This window comes from Aquarana catesbeiana, linkage group LG02, assembly GCF_042186555.1.
Source record: "Aquarana catesbeiana isolate 2022-GZ linkage group LG02, ASM4218655v1, whole genome shotgun sequence".
Classification (NCBI taxonomy): Eukaryota; Metazoa; Chordata; class Amphibia; order Anura; family Ranidae; genus Aquarana; species Aquarana catesbeiana.
The window spans coordinates 7,901,833-7,914,825 of record NC_133325.1 but is presented as its reverse complement, the minus strand read 5'-3'; the positions used below and the strand labels follow the sequence as shown (position 1 = coordinate 7,914,825).

Here is a 12,993-nt window from a genome sequence, read left to right as displayed (position 1 = left end):
CCGCCGCCACCTTCGGTAAGGGAATCAGGAAGTGAAGGCTTGCGGTTTTTACTTCCCAGTTCTCTACTGCGCATGCGCGAGTCGTGCAGCGCAATACGGATGGTCCCTGCTGTCTCTGGGACCCGTGTGTTTCCCAGCAGACAGCGTGGGGGGAACGCGAAGTGGTGTAAATTTGGGGTGTTCGCGGCAAATTTTAAAGCCGCAGAACACCCTTTGAAAGTCTATGGGAGAAATCAAAAGTGTTCATTTTAAAGCTTAATATGCAAGTTATTGTCATAAAAAGTGTTTGGGGACCCGGGTCCTGCCCCAGGGGACATGTATCAATGCAAAAAAAGTTTTAAAAAACGGCCGTTTTTTCGGGAGCATTGATTTTAATAAAGCTTAAAGTGAAACAATAAAAGTGTAATATTCCTTTAAATTTCCTACCTGGGGGGTGTCTATAGCCTGCCTGTAAAGGGGCGCATGTTTCCCGTGTTTAGAACAGTCCGAGAGCAAAATTACATTTCTAAAGGAAAAAAAGTCATTTAAAAGTACTCGCGGCTATAATGAATTGTCGGTCCAACAATACACATAAAAGTTCATTGATAAAAACAGCATGGGATTCCCCCACAGGGGAACCCCGAACCAAAATAAAAAAAAAATGGTGTGGGGTTCCCCCAAAAATCCATTCCAGACCCTTATCCGAGCACGCAACCTGGCAGGCCGCAGGAAAAGAGGGGGGGACAAAAGTGTGCCCCCCCTGAACTGTACCAGGCCACATGCCCTCAACATTGGGAGGGTGCTTTGGGGGTAGCCCCCCAAAGCACCTTGTCCCCATGTTGATGGGGAGAAGGGCCTCATCCCCACAACCCTTGCCCGGTGGTTGTGGGGATCTGCAGGCAGGGGGCTTATCAGAATCTGGAAGCCCCTTTTAACAAGGGGACCCCCAGATCCCACCCCCCCTGTTTGAAATGGTAACGGGTACATTGTACCCGTACCATTTCACAAAGAAAGTGTGAATATGGTAAAAAAAAACACACTGTGGGAGAAGTCCTTTATTAAAAAATACAAAAATAAAACTGTCCCACGTAGTCCATTCACCTCCGCCGATGGACCGAAAAAAAAAATAAAGAAGATCTGCCACCATGGGAGGCACACGCCATATGACGCGTCCTCGCAGGTGACAGCTCTTTTAAAACTGTGGGCGGGGCCACACGGTGTTGTCGCTGGGTCACCCCACCCCCTCTGATGCACAGGGACTTCCCCGTGACCCCACCCCCCCTCTGATGCATGGGGACATCCCCATAGCTTTCCCCGTAGTGTCAGAGGGGGGCGGGGCCACCCGGTCCGCCCCCCTCTGACGCACGGGGACATCCCTATGGCTTTCCCGTAGAGTCAGAGGGGGGCAGACTGGGTGGCCCCACCCCCCCTCTGATGCTATGGGGAAGCCATAGGGAAGTCCCCATGCATCAGAGGGGGGCGGGGTCACCCAGTGACAACACGGTTACATTTGGGCCTGGCCTTTACCAGATGGGTGAGACTGCTTTATAGTGCTCTTAAAGCAAGAGTGAGGATTAATAATGGATTGTCGGAGTATTTTTCTTTTGCTCGTGGGACAAGGCAGGTGTGCCCTTTGTCACCCTGGCCATAGAACCACTAGCCATAGCCATTAGAACAGGATGGGTGGAATGCTGTGCAGTGTATTATGGGATGGGTGGAATGCTCTGCAGTGTATTATGGGATTGGTGAGATGCTCTGCACACACATCCAGCCTTTGGAGAAATCAGCAGTACATTCCCGTCACTCACACAGCTGAGTACTGCACTGTAGGGGGAGGCATAGAGCACAGCACCCCCTCCCATTGCTCCTCATTGGTGATGTACAGATCTGCTGAGGATGGGGAGTTCCGTCTCATCTGACCACCATTCTCTACCAGTCCCCCCCTCCCCCCAGCATGGGCAATGCCCCCCTAGAGGTACACCACTGGTGTGTGGGCATCTTTAGGGTCTCTGCAGATCACAGACTCTCTAACATGTCTGATTAGTGGATCTCATAGTGAAGAAGGATTATACGTTCCCTTTGTGGCCGGATGTTTTCTGCTCCCCTTAAACCCCGGGTGGGGGGGGTCAGAACATGTTTTAGAGGAAATCTTCTTTAGCTCTCAAGGAGACAACAAGTCACCATTCTCATTCACTTTTTTCCAGGACCCCTAGAGAGAACATCACCCCCAATAATGTGTGTGGGGGGGGGGCTGGCTTGTACTGGATGATGAATTGGTCATTAGAGAAGACATCAAGCCACCTATGACCAGCGCCATTCAGCTCGGGTGTTGTCACCACATAAGTGAGAAGATTATTGTCAGTCCTCACTTCACACTGAGCTCCATACAAGGAACTCTGCAGCTTCTCACCAATGATCACTTCAGGACAAGACATTCCAGGTTCTGTACAGGATATTTCTTTTCTGCTGGGCTAAGACTCTGACTGATGTAAGCACCTCAGTCCTCCTGGAATCTCCTGATGGAGGACTCCTAACCCATCATAACCAGCATCCACATATAGAATGGATGGTTTTTGTGGGTCTGCATAAGCCAAAACAGGGGTTGTGTAGAGATTTTCTTAAGCTGTAGAGAAGCTTCCTAAAAAAGTCCACATATCGTAGAAAGTTCTGCTGGTGTTGTCAGTGATGGATTTCTTTTAGCAGTCCATTAAAAGGAACTGCAATCCTGGGAAAGCATTCAATGAAATGGCATTAGTGACCACAAAACCCCAAGAAGGACCTTAGTTCTGTCAGATTTGTGGGATGAGGCCGGGTTACCACCACCTCCACTCTACAAGATCAGTTCCCCTATTTCACATACAATGTGAGTCGCAAAGTTTACTGAAGAGCGAGCAAACTTACATCTGTCCAAGCAGAGATCCACACCTTCTCTTCTGAAATGATAAAACACTTTGGGAACAATGATGTCATCTAAATAGACAAAACATTTATGCTCCCCATAGATGGATCATAACTCAGTGTCATGAAGATCCTGCCAATAATCAGCGATCCAGACGCAGGGGGACACGGCCGCGGGTTCCACTGCGCATGCGCGCGCGTTCACGGGTGCTGTCACGCACGGGCACGCGCGTGCGCACTCCCGCTAGTGCCAGGCGGGCTATTTAAACCGGCCTGTCACACTCCATCCCCGCTGTCTGCTCTACAGCGTTCCGTGTGCCTTAACCTGATCTGACCTGTGTACTCTGCTATCTGACCCGGCTTCCTGTTAGACCATCCTGCTATCCGCCTGCACCAGACCCTCTTGGCTTGCCTGACCATCCCTCTGTGTTGTCCCTGGTACCTCTGCTGATCGACCGATACCGACCTCTGGCTTGTTTGACCACCCCTCAGTCTGATACCTGTATCCAGCATTCCAGTCTACTACCTGCTGCCTTGTTCCTGGTTCCAGTCCAGCGTTCCAGTCTACTACCTGCTGCCTTGTTCCTGGTTCCAGTCCAGCTTTCCAGGCTACTACCTGCTGCCTTGTTCCAGGTTCCAGTCCAGTGTTCCAGGCTACTACCTGCTGCCTGTTCCAGGTTCCAGTCCAGCGTTCCAGGCTACTACCTGCTGCCTTGTTCCAGGTTCCAGTCCAGCGTTCCAGGCTACTACCTGCTGCCTTGTTCCTGGTTCCAGTCCAGCGTTCCAGTCTACTACCTGCTGCCTTGTTCCTGGTTCCAGTCCAGCGTTCCAGGCTACTACCTGCTGCTTGTTCCTGGTTCCAGTCCAGCGTTCCAGTCTACTACCTGCTGCCTTGTTCCTGGTTCCAGTCCAGCATTCCAGTCTACTACCTGCTGCCTTGTTCCTGGTTCCAGTCCAGCGTTCCAGGCTACTACCTGCTGCCTGTTCCAGGTTCCAGTCCAGCGTTCCAGTCTACTACCTGCTGCCTTGTTCCAGGTTCCAGTCCAGCGTTCCAGGCTACTACCTGCTGCCTTGTTCCAGGTTCCAGTCCAGCGTTCCAGGCTACTACCTGCTGCTTGTTCCTGGTTCCAGTCCTGCTTACTTACCTGCTTACTTACCTGCTTCCTTACCTGCTGTGGCTCTGGGTCCTCTCTGCGATCCAGCGTCCTCTTCAGCTTCTGGACCCAGAGGGTGTCACCACTCCTGCACTTCCGGTGACTGTCGATCCTGCCAGGCACCCATACTACTCCTCACTCCTGGCCTTCTGTCTCCATTCCAGAGGAACAGGAGTGGGAGCTGTAAGGGAGGTCCTTCTCTGCACTTCAGGCTCACAACCTACCAGGTACGTGACACTCAGGCTCGGTTCACACTGGAAACGGCCGCCGATTGCACAGGAACGCTGTGCGTCCCTGTTCTCCATTCCAGGGGCGAATCTTTGCCTGAATTCGGCCCCAAAACTGATCCAAAAAACACACAGCATTTCTGTGCAAGCCATTTCTGTGCAAGCCGCTCCTCGGCCTCCCCGGAGATATGGGAACTGGCTCCATAGAGAGCCGGTCACATTCTCCTGCTATGCAAATTGGATGCGGGGAAACCCACATAGGTGTGAACCCGGCCTCAATTAGTTCATCTATGGCCATTCCTGCTTAACAGAAGTCAATCTAATGGTGGAAAACTTTTGTTGATCAGCAGCTGCTGCAATAGAAACACAGAGACATCCTTTCCCTCTTTATGTTTTGTCTGATCAGGGTGATGGACATTTCTCCCTGAACGCAGAGCACCCTAAACACGAGGTAAATGTGATGCAGGATTTATCCCGGTCCAGCTGTAGTGTAGACTTTGCCAGGCTGCAGGCAGCGGGGGCTGGGCGCTGTACCTGTGCCAGGTATATTATATATTATTATAACACCAGCATTGCACACACAGGGGCTGGACCCCCCACGTACAAGGGATCTAAGAAACTAAAATCAGCTTGTCACCTATTCCACCAGACACCTAGAACTGGAAGATGGGGGATGTGTTGTAGAAGAACCCAGACCACGGTATTGTGCGGTGAAAATAGAATCCAACTTTATTAATAATATATATGTGACACTTTAACAACAGAAGACAAGAGATAGATTGTTTACATTTCATATTTATATTTATACCATTTATACCATCTAAGCTAAGAAACTGATTAACATAAGACACACCCCTCATTAATACCAGCCCCGCCCACTTATGTAACCCTCTAAACATCCAAATCCCTGCAAATACCCAGAAGACACTTTAATCTTTTATCCATAACAAGCTCATTGGGTACAAGATAACCCAGAGCCCCTCCTGCTCATTCCCACCCAACAAGTCCATGTCACCAACTACAAGGTTAGAGGACCTGAAGGAGAACAAGACCATGACCACCAGGACCATCGCCTGACTGAAGCCATGCTCACATTTCTTTCTAATGCTGCTTTTATGGTCTCCTCAGATACAGATTTGTCAGATGTACATTAGTGGAACCCTTTCACTCCGGACAATGGAAAGTTTACATCAGCAGCAGCACAGGCTTACAGCTATAGTACCAGGGGCATTGTCTACATCGGTGAACAAAAATATATCTAAATATATAACTTGTGCTAGAAGTACATATACAATGTAATAAAAAATAATGTATATAAGAATAAGAATGTATATAAAGAAAAAAAACACATTCCCAGTTCCCACGTACACATATAAAACCCAAGTGTTGGGTGCGGTTATGTAGGAAAACAACGATCACACTACACATATTACATATCTCTGCACACACCAGAGTGAGAGGAATATCTCTAGGGACATCATTCATGGAGAACTTTATAAACTGATGACCTGGAAAGGCTTTTAAAGCGTCACCTATGGACAATTTCTGGTACTGAAGTTTGTCACCATTTCACAAGTCCATCCAATTTTTAACGCTTGATATGTTTGGTATCTATATACAAGACGCAAACCTCATATTTTATATTTCACCAAAGAAATTGGGTAATATATTGTGTTTGTGTGACCTAAAATTATCTTTAGTTTTTTTTTTTTATTCAGTTTAGCTACATCCGTTCCTGTTATTATCTTCATACTGACAGGCAGCCAGGTGTTGTTACAGTATTTGAAGAAAATTGATGGTGTTCTTCTGATCCTATTAGTCCTATTAGCTACAGTATTTACAGTTAGTGTAGTGTGTCCTCTGCACAGTGTGCACCTAAAGCTACCTGTAGAAGATTGGTGGTGTTTTTCTGATCCTATCACTACCGCAGGCAGCTACATTATTTTTTAGTGTAGTGCGACCTCTGCACAGTGTTCAGCTAAAACTACAAGTTAGTGTAGTGAGACCTCTGCACAGTGTTCAGCTAAAACTACAAGTTAGTGTAGTGAGACCTCTGCACAGTGCTCAGCTAAAGCTACAAGTTAGTGTAGTGTGACCTCTGCACAGTGTTCAGCTAAAACTACAAGTTAGTGTAGTGCACAGTGCTCAGCTAAAGCTACAAGTTAGTGTAGTGTGACCTCTGTACAGTGTTCACATAAAGCTCCAAGTTAGTGTAGTGCGACCTCTGCACAGTGTTCAGCTAAAGCTCCAAGTTAGTGTAGTGAGACCTCTGCACAGTGTTCAGCTAAAGCTACAAGTTAGTGTAGTGAGACCTCTGCACAGTGTTCAGCTAGAGTTACAAGTTAGTGTAGTGCGGCCTCTGCACAGTGTTCAGCTAAAGCTACAAGTTAGTGTAGTGGGACCTCTGCACAGTGTTCAGCTAAAGCTACAAGTTAATGTAGTGCGACCTCTGCACAGTGTTCAGCTAAAGCTACAAGTTATGCCGCGTACACACGGTCGGACTTTTCGGCTGCAAAAGTCCGACAGCCCGTCCGTCAGACTTTCGACGGACTTTCAACGGACTTTTGGCGGACTTGCGGCGGACTTTCTAACGAACGGGCTTGCCTACATAACGATCACACAAAAGTCAAACGGATTCGTACGTGATGACGTACACCGGACTAAAATAAGGAAGTTGATAGCCAGTAGCCAATAGCTGCCCTAGCGTGGGTTTTTGTCTGTCGGACTAGCATACAGACGAGCAGATTTATGGGTCCGGCGTAGTTACGACGAAAAGATTTGAAGTATGTTTTAAATCTAAAGTCCGTCAGATTTGCGGATGGAATAGTCCGCTGAAAGTCCCACACACGATCGGATTGTCCGCCGTATTTTGTCCGTCGGCATCCGTCGGACTTTTGTAGACGAAAAGTCCGACCGTGTGTACGCGGCATTAGTGTAGTGCGACCTCTGCACAGTGTTCAGCTAAAGCTACAAGTTATTGTGGTGCGAAGGTCTGTGCAACGCGTTCCCAGAGACCGGGAGGTTACAAACTCCTGTTTCTGGACAACGTGTTGCTGAGGCTTCGGTCAGTCAAAGAAGGAGCGGTGGAGAAGGTGGCCGTCTGACCGATGCGTTCAGACAATTTTTTAGTCGGCAGCCCCAAGGTATGATCGGTTCCAGCAACCATCGCCAGCGTCTGTTTTACATGGTGCAGGAATACCTAGGGGCAAGATCTGACTTGGACACCTTTCCCACCGAAAATCCTCTGGGTTACTGGGTCTTGAGGATGGATCACTGGCCAGAGCTTGCACAGTATGCAATTGAGCTACTGGCCTGTCCTGCATCCAGCGTTCTTTCGGAACGCACATTCAGTGCTGCTGGAGGCTTTGTAACCGATCACAGGGTGCGTCTGTCCACCGACTCAGTCGATCGATTGACCTTCATAAAAATGAATCAGTCTTGGATCACCACCAGCTACCAAGCACCTGATGCTGATGTAACCAAATATTTTTTTTTGAAATCTCAGATCCCTTCAAAGACTGCCTATGCTAATGCTGAGTGACTATCCTGTTATGCTGAGTAATTATCCTCTTCCTCCTCAATGATCATGCTGAAAGCTTGTAAGAACTTTTTGTTTCTGGGCGCCACCACCAGTGCCTAAGGCCTAATTTTTCAGCCCCTGTTTAACAGGGGCGTGTAATTACAATTTTTGATGCAATACTTTGCAGCAGGGCTCGTTCCTGCACTCCAACTAGAGTATCTGTGAGGGGTTGCAGTGTTGTGGCACCAGCACCAGTGCCTAAGGCCCAATTTTTCAGCCCCTGTTCAACAGGGACATGTAATTAGAATTCTTGATCTAATATTTCACAGCAGGGCCCATTTCTGCGCCCACCAAGAGTAACTGTGAGGACTTACAGTGTTGTGGCACCACCACCACCACCTAAGGCCTAATTTTTCAGCCCCTGTTGAACAGGGACATGTAATTACAATTCTTGATCTAATATTTCACAGCAGGGCCCTGTGAGGGCTTATAGTGTTGTGGCCACAACAACACCTAAGGCCCCGATTTCTGCTGAGTATATAGGGCAGGCCCCTACTTTCAAACATCCAACTTACAAATGACTCCTACTTGCAAACGGAAGGAGACAACAGGAAGTGAGATGAAATCTACCCCTAGGAAGGGAAATTCTCTCCTGTAAGAGTTATTATGGGAAAAACATTTCTCCTTTCCACTGATGCTTTATCACCAATCCTTGTTTCACTAAAAACCCCAAATTTTCAAAAAACATTTGTCATTGAGACAGAAAGTGAGGTGAAATCTTCTGAAGAGGAGCACAGACAGCAAAACAAATGTCACAGGGGTGATAACCCTTCCCTATGTTTTCCAAAAAGCTTAAAATAAATTTTTTGGCTGGAGCTACACTTTAAAAATGTACCAGTTCAAAATTACAAACAGATTCTACTTAACAACAAACCTACAGTCCCTGTCTTGTTTGCACTGCCTGTATACTGCTGTTCAGAGTATATAGGGCCTGGGGGTCCCACACCTTTCCTTATTTTAATTTGGGTGCGGGGTTCCCCTTAATATCCATACAAGACCCAAAGGGCCTAGTAATGGACTGGGGGGTACCCATGCCGTTTGTCTCACTGATTTTCATCCATATTGCCATGACCCGACATTACATTAAACCCGCAAGCAGTTTTAAATGACTTTTATTCCTTTAAAAATGTCATTTTGTGCAGGGACTGTTCTAAACACGGGAAACATGCGCCACTTTACAGGCATACTATAGACACCCCCAAGGTACAATATTTAAAGGAATATTTCACTTTTTTTCACTTTAAGCATCATTAAAATCACTGCTCCCGAAAAAACGGACGTTTATAAAACTTTTTTTGCATTGATACATGTCCCCTGGGGCAGGACCCGGGTCCCCAAACCCTTTTTAGGACAAAGCCATGCAAATTTGAAAAAAAAGAAAAAGGGGGGACTTGGGACTTTGAATGAAATGGTTGACTCATGTGGATGAATGAAATACAATTTAATAGAATAAGAGGTAAAAATTGCATGAGAATAGTATAATTTATATAAAATAAATCAATGGATAAATGCCATAGTCTATATACATATTCATGACAAGAAACCATCAAATTCATAGTGTATAACATAATCAACACATGATAATATTATATAACAGGTAATTTCATAAATCATTGGCAGTATTTAAATAGAAAAAAAATAGTTAAAAATAAATATTGTATCCAGATATATATCATGATAGAACACACAGCTACATCCTCATAGCCCGACGCGTTTATGTGTATAAAACACTTCCTCAGGGGCAGATGTTGTGGGGTATCTAAAAAACACATATACTGTGAAGTATGTTAAAAAAGATTGTAATATTGGGATGAATAAAGCAAAACAAGATGATCACGTCAACCAAAATGCTTACGTGCCACAAGTAATGACGGTGTACAGTCTATGCAGAGCTGGGACCACAGAAGTGGTCCATCCCGGGAGCTGAGGTGGCCACCCCACGACCAAAGGGGCACACGCATAAAGCCCCCCAGAAGACGCAAACCTCCTATCTCAAGGGCCTGTCCTAAGGGGTGCAAAACAAAGGAGATGTGCATCAGAATGAGTAAAAAAGGACAAATGTAAGAAAGGGTGGGGAAAGTGAACCCATGTGAATAGTAGGAGATGGAAAGATTGACCAAAACAAACATGCATGAGTGCAGACGGGTGGTGGTGGGTGAAGCCTGAAGTTGCAGGAGTGGATACCATGGGAGTGTGGGGACCACACTGGAGAAATGAGGGAAGAAGAAAGGAAAGTGCTGGAAAGACACAGCCATAAGATCACAAGGGTGTGTACCTGGGAGAGAGATGTGAAAAGGTGAAGGAGCTTCCGAACAGTGCGGCATGCCACTTGCGGGAGAGGGAGGGGATTGCGCCAAGGAGCCAAACATGTACCCCCCAGGGGGGGTGGGGCCGCCACCAACGTCACACGCTCAACAAGCACAGGGGCGGGCCAATGTATGCCTAACATACGTCGCTCGTGGTAGAGCGCCAGACCCGTGCTGTCGGCAGATGGAGCAAAACAGGTGGCTTCGCTGCGGCGCCAAGATTGACGTCACAGACGGAGCCACAATGTGTGGCGCCAATGCACTGTGGAAACCCGCCAGCCCCCCCACCAACCAAACAATTGTAGAGGGGGAGAGGGAGAGCGCACAGAGCGCATTGCAGCTCCCAGAAACAGACAAAAACAATGGCCAAAGACTGCAAAAACTGAGCTCCACGCCGGAACAACTGGCAGTAGGCTGACAACAGCCAATGAAAGAGCATGAGTGGAAAAAATATCTCGCCACCTGGCACAAGAATTGTATTTCATTCATCCACATGAGTCAACCATTTCATTCAAAGTCCCAAGTCCCCCCTTTTTCTTTTTTATCCAAGCCGGGATGGAGGCACCCATGTGCCTCATCTAAAGTCCCAACTCCCCATTTTTATTACATACCATGCAAATTAGCCTTTAAAATTAGCACTTTTGATTTTGAATGTTCGAGTCCCATAGACGTCAATGGGATTCTAACGTTCGTGCAAATTTTCGGTCCGTTCGCAGGTTCTGGTGTGAACCGAATCGGGGGGTGTTCGGCTCATCCCTAGTAGTGAGAAGATTTCTCCAAATTCTCCTTCAATAATCTCCTAGTGTATGAGGAGCTTTCCCTTTCTTGTGTCCTCTTCCTTCCTCCCCTGATCACACTGGTGTCTTCAGAGAGATCCGGAGCTGAGCTCTCACATCTCTCAGGACTCTCATATTGCACACACCGGGGGATCACCTCATACACTTCATCTTCTACATGTGCTGGACGCCATGACACTCATTTCTTGGGGAAAACGTTCTCCCGGAGATCTTGGAGGAGATGAAAGGAATGTTGTACAACGCATGTGTGAGACGAGGCACATGACATCACACGCTCCATCTTCTGCATGCGCGGTATAACATACATTTTCATAATGGCGGTGTGGGGGAGGTACAATAAGGCCTTCAGCTGGGACTGGATGAATTTTGATCCATGTATTGGCTTGCTGATTGTACACAGGTCTATTGATCGATTTGTGTACAACCAGTCTGTCGGGTTTTTCCTGAATAATCATTACCACTGGCTTTAGGTGGCAACACCGATCATTGTATTCTGATGGCGGGGGAGGGTTTCCATTGTCAGGACACTATAGCACAGTGGGAGGGATTCCCCATCCCCCTCCGATGTGTGGATTAGGAAATTTTCTTTCTACCCGCTGATTGAAAAAAAATAAAATGATTCCTGTATGTCCAGGATAAAGGTGTCCATATACATTCCAATCTAATTGTACAATCTCTGTTCTGTGATCCTTGTCCCTCCCCTGGTCATATCAATAATGATTCAGAATTAGGAGGACATCCCCTCCCACTCTGTGACTGAGGACACCCCCTCCCCCACTGAGGGAATCCCCTCCCCCACACACCTCCCTATCCTCGACTGAGGAGACTCCCTCCCCTCCTCCGCTGAGGATACCCTCCTCCTCTGAGGACATTCCCTCCCCTCCTCCACTGAGGACACCCCTCCCTCTTTCACATAGAGCTTCAGCCAGAGACAGACAAGTAGCTGAAGGAGAAATGACTGAGAGATCAGAGTGGGAGGGGCCACAGAGAGAGGTGACTATCATTGAAGAGAGAGAGAGGAACCATGGGGGGTAATGTGATGTCACTAAGAGGGGAGGAGAGAAGAACCATGAGGGGTAATGTGATGTCACTAAGAGGGGAGGAGAGAGGAACCATGGGGGGTAATATGATGTCACTAAGGGGGAGGAGAGAGGAACCATGGGGGGTAATGTGATGTCACTTAAAGGGGAGGAGAGAGGAACCATGGGGGGTAATGTGATGTCAGTAAGAGGGGAGGAGAGAGGAACTATCGGGGGTAATGTGATGTCACTAAGAGGGGAGGAGAGAGGAACCATGGGGGTAATGTGATGTCACTAAGAGGGGAGGAGAGAGGAACCATGGGGGGTAATGTGATGTCACTAAGAGGGGAGGAGAGAGGAGACATGGGGGGTAATATGGTGTCAGTAAGAGGGGAGGAGAGAGGAACCATGGGGGGGGTAATGTGATGTCACTAAGAGGAGAGGAGAGAGGAACCATGGGGGGTAATGTGATGTCACTAATAGGGGAGGAGAGAGGAACCATGGGGGGTAATGTGATGTCACTTAAAGGGGAGGAGAGAGGAACCATGGGGGGTAATGTGATGTCAGTAAGAGGGGAGGAGAGAGGAACTATGGGGGGTAATGTGATGTCACTAAAAGGGGAGGAGAGAGGAACCATGGGGGTAATGTGATGTCACTAAGAGGGGAGGAGAGAGGAACCATGGGGGGTAATGTGATGTCACTAAGAGGGGAGGAGAGAGGAGACATGGGGGTAATATGGTGTCAGTAAGAGGGGAGGAGAGAGGAACCATGGGGGGTAATATGGTGTCACTAAGAGGAGAGGAGAGAGGAACCATGGGGGGTAATGTGGTGTCAGTAAGAGGGGAGGAGAGAGGAACTATGGGGGGTAATGTGATGTCACTAAGAGGGGATGAGAGAGGAACCATGGGGGTAATGTGATGTCACTAAGAGGGGAGGAGAGAGGAACCATGGGGGGTAATATGGTGTCAGTAAGAGGGAAGGAGAGAGGAACCATGGGGGGTAATGTGATGTCACTAAGAGGGGAGGAGAGAGG

General features: G+C 47.8%; 1 pseudogene; it reads right to left on the bottom strand.

Annotated features, from left to right (window-relative positions):
- LOC141126578 (uncharacterized) overlaps positions 1 to 12,993 on the bottom strand; it is a 1,610,887-nt pseudogene that overhangs the window by 474,611 nt on the left and 1,123,283 nt on the right.